The following is a 4723-nucleotide window of genomic DNA, read 5'->3' as shown; positions in this document are numbered from 1 at the left end:
GTGCAATTCCCTTCCTATAGAAATTAATTTCTGTCAATATGCTAAGACCGAGAGAAGAAAAACTGGGGGACATAAATGACTTTTTCTCACATTTCTTTTTCCTTTGCCTGCCTCTTACGATGCAGGCAGTGCAATCTCTGGCGTGTGACACACGTTCTTGGTGTGATCCTACAGCAGACATTAGCTACATATGGAGATTACACAATGCACAGTAAGATCCCATCACAGTACTAACTTCTAATGAAAATGGAAATGTTTTATGACCAAATCTCTTGGTATTTTAGAGAGCTGGAGGAGAGAATCTTTCTGTTTCAAGTCATAGCTTTACTTCTTTCATTTTATGTTTGGTCTCTTTTGTTTAAACCCTGCAGACTGGCAAGTGTTCCATGCTCTTCCCTGGTGAATGCTTTCCTTTATACTCTCTTCCAGCCCTCTTTAGCATGCTGAACGGGACAAATGACTGTTGGGAGGCTTTTGTGTTCAAGGGCCAGCTCACCTATTTGTAGCTTTACTTGATTGAGACACCTTCATGTAGGAGGCAGCAACCTGAGTTCTGCCAGGACATTGGTGTGCAGAAGTAGGAATTGGGCATTTTTCCAAACAGAGTGAAGCTCATGGTTTCAGTTTTAAGAATAAAACCTGAATGATTGCATTTTTGTGAGGAGAGGCCCAGTCTGCAAGCCACGTGTCTTCAAGACTGGAATTGATTCTTTCCTGCTTTCCAAGAGCCAAATATTCATTGCTATATGTTAGTTCTTGGTAATTCCAGGCTTTCCTACTACATTAACCAAATCAAGAATAAGAAAAAATAATTATGCATCTAATAATGTCCCTTTAGATAGACATCGCTTATGAAACCACTTTTTAGCAGTTACCAAGATGGGACACTGCCTTTAGCCTCTCTTCACTGAAATAGAAGTGATGCTGGCTCTCTGCCTTAGCATGCTTTTTGGGCATAGGTTCTGCTAAATCAAATGAGACCTCATGTGCAATTGCTTTAGACCCACACATCTATCCTCAGCTCTGGGTGAGTGCTGACAACACCATTTCCACTGGAGACTTTCCAGAGAAGTACGTTTACCATTTCCTAGAGTTTTGATTATATCTTTTTTATTGACAAGTGATAGTGAAAGCAGATGTGTGATTTCCAAAGTATCTAAATGAAAGTGCTCTTTACTGTAGATAGGGCTAAAGAAACCTCTATGTATTGTTCCCACCTCATTTTCTTCATCCTTCCTGACAACTGTCTGGTTTAGGCTGGTTTCAGTAGCTGGTGTTGCTCACCAACAGCTTTGCTTCAATCAGAGTTTCATTCTTTTGTGGAAATAGTCTACCACTTTGTCATCTGCGCATAAAAGGGTGGTTGTGTGTTTTATCTTTGAAGGCTTGTGTCTCAGCTACCTTCTTACACAGTCTGCCATGTTTGCCAGATTAATCTGGCTAACAGGAGTTTGTATCTGTCTTCACAGACAGTTTAAGCTAATGTGTTGCACTCCAGAGGACACCGGCTTTGTGCAGCCAAATTTAAAATAATGAAGGTAACTTTGTAAGAAGCAGATGGAATACTGCAGAGATCCATGTCTCACACTGTCCTACCAAGGCATCTAGATGACGTCTATCAGCAGACTCAGGCTCTCAGACTGAGCAAACACTGTCATTCTCTTCTTCCTGTTGGGGGATTTGAATTTGGTCTCCAGGCCTTTCAGGCAGACTTGGATTGTTTTTGTGATCTCTTTTCTCTAAGGCATTTGAGTTTGAAAGAGTCACCAAATTTTAACAATTGTCCATTCTGGGCTAATCCAATTACAAATGTTCAGTGCCATATCGAGTGTGGCACAGTGAAAGAGCAAATCTACAGCATCAAAAAGAAAACGGTAAATGTTTTAATGCAAATATTCAAGAATGATGTGTCTGGCACTCCAGATTAGCTTCCCTTTCCAAGGGAAGAGTTAAACTACTGCTTTGTGAGCTCTGTTGGCTCTGGCAATGGCACTTAGTTGGCTCCTTTCTGCAGCAGCACAGTTGAGCCCTTTGTAATGCTCTCAATGACCACACTTGTAGACTGGGTTCTTCCTTAAGTGTTTTTTTCTTATTGGACCTTTAATAATTGTTCTTTCAAATAAACCCCACAAAACCATAAATAATAATTGAGAACTTGTTAAGGCAGGTGCTGTTCCAACTTTTTTTGGTGGGGTATGATAATAGCCTTGCATCAAAGTAGGTTTGATTCCAGGGTCACACAGAATCACAGCTTGGAAGGGACCTTGGGAATCATCTAGTCCAACCTTTCTAGGAAGAGCACAGTCTAAACAAGATGGCCCAGCACCCTGTCCAGACGACTCTTGAAGGTGTCCAACGTGGCCGAGTCAACCACTTCCCTGGGGAGATTATTCCAATGGCGACTATCCTCAGTGTGAATAATTTTCCTCTTGTGTCCAATCAGAATCTCCCCAAAAGCAATTTGTGTCCATTCCCCCTTGTCCTCTCCATGTGACTCCTTGTAAAAAGGGAGTCTCCATCTTCTTTGTAGCTGCCCCTTAAGTCCTGGTACATGGTGATGAGATCCCCCCTGAGCCTCCTTTTCTCAAGGCTGAACAAACCCAGTTCTCCCAGCCTATCCTCATATGGCAGCTTCCCAGTCCTTTGATCATCTTGGTGGCCCTTCTCTGGACCCCTTCCAGCCTGTCCACAACTTTTTTGTATAGTGTCGTTGAATACTGAATGAAATTTATGAACATTGGCTAATAAATTACTAAAGACTGAGATGTCTTAGCCCATGTTGTTATGAAATCCTCTTTCTGTTGAGGGAAACCACCTACAGAGCTGGTACCAGAGTCTGTTTTACTGGCAGAGGTCATGAACTGCATTGGTTTACAATTACTGTTAGTCAAAGCTGGCTTCTCCATAATGTGTTGTGGGGTAAATCATACAGCTTTGCTAGTGTTCTTAGACACTGTGAAGTTAATTAGGATTCATCTTTCAGTATGCTGTCCTTGGAGCCTTTCACTAGCTTTTTTCTTTTCTTTTTTTTTTTTTTTAACAAAAAGAACAGTAGCCAGAGTGGACACTGAAATAAGATGCAGCTTTTCCTGGGTTATTGCACTGTAGCAGGGAAAGGCAGTCAAACTGGAAGATGGGAAGGGGTGTGGTGCATGGGTGTTTCTTGGAGAAAGAAAAGCACTTCAGAGAGACTGGAGGTTTTGTTAGGAAGTGTGGAATAATAGCTTCTAAAGGAGAAGAGAGGAAATTAGGAAACAAATTACCATAAAGAGGGGGAAGTAGTAACAGTATAACTGAATAAACACATAAAATCTTGACTGTACAACACCCTTGGCACAGAAATACTGGAGTAGTGCTGCTTTTTGTACCACTAAAGGTATGAAAATGATGCATTTTAATAATTTTTTGAATTGAACTCATAAATTGCTGGAATAGGCATCTTGTTTTCTCTGACTCTGTCGTATTTTCTGCATGCAGCAGTTTTTGTGTATTTTTCTGTCCAGAGGTAGTTATGTTGCCTTTTGAAGAAGCAAGAGCTAAGAGAACTGCTGACATGGATAGCTGAGTTAAATGTTGACAGTTACTAGTGGCATAAAGGAGTCCTCAAAGATCTGATATGCACTACTGTTAAAGTTGGGGAACTGCTTTATCAGATGTAAACATTCTGTTTTAGAGGTGATCCGGAGATAATTTGTAAGCTATGGTGTTTCTGCTTCACTCCATGGGAGTGTTCAGCACATCCCCTGACAGATCATTTACTTAAAAATGAGTTTGCAAGTAACAGTCCAAGAGTTAGCACAGCCATGACAGAACACCCTTGGGTCCTGCCTTTGCATGCTAATAGCCACAGAAAGCCTGAGTGTCCAGAGATCAAGAGTGAGAAAACAGAACATCACAGAATCACAGCTTGGAAGGGACCTTGGGAATCATCTAGTCCAACCTTTCTAGGAAGAGCACAGTCTAGGCAAGATGACCCAGCACCCTGTCCAGACGACTCTTGAAGGTGTCCAACGAGGCCGAGTCAACCACTTCCCTGGGGAGATTATTCCAATGGTGACTGTCCTCACTGTGAAAAATTTCCCTCTTGTGTCCAATTGGAATCTCCCCAAGAGCAACTTGTGTCCATTCCCCCTTGTCCTCTCCATGGGACTCCTTGTAAAAAGGAAGTCTCCATCTTCTTTGTAGCTGCCCCTTAAGTACTGGTACATGGTGATGAGATCCCCCCTGAGCCTCCTTTTCTCAAGGCTGAACAAACCCAGTTCTCCCAGCCTATCCTCATATGGCAGCTTCCCAGTCCTTTGACCATCTTCGTAGCCCTTCTCTGGACCCCTTCCAGCCTGTCCACATCTTTTTTGTATAGCGGAGACCAGAACTGTACACAGTACCCCAGGTGTGGCCTGACAAGCGCTGAGTAGAGCAGGATAATGACTTCTTTCTCTCTGCTGGTGATGCCCTTTTTGATGCAACCCAGCACCCTGTTGGCCTTCGTGGCCACAGCAGCACACTGTTTGCTCATGTTGAGCTTTCTGTCCACCAAGACCCCCAGGTCCCTTTCCACAGAGCTGCTCTCCGGCCAGGTGGATCCCAGTCTGTGCTGCACTCCCAGATTATGTGTTCCCAGGTGCAAGACCTCACACTTTTCCTTGTTGAACTTCATAAGGCTCTTGCTGGCCCACTCCTCCAGCCTATCCAGATCTCCCTGCAGAGCAGCCCTCCCTTCTGG

This window comes from Phalacrocorax aristotelis, chromosome 5 (assembly GCF_949628215.1).
Source record: "Phalacrocorax aristotelis chromosome 5, bGulAri2.1, whole genome shotgun sequence".
NCBI lineage: Eukaryota > Metazoa > Chordata > Aves > Suliformes > Phalacrocoracidae > Phalacrocorax > Phalacrocorax aristotelis.
Note: the sequence above shows the minus strand (reverse complement) of the source record.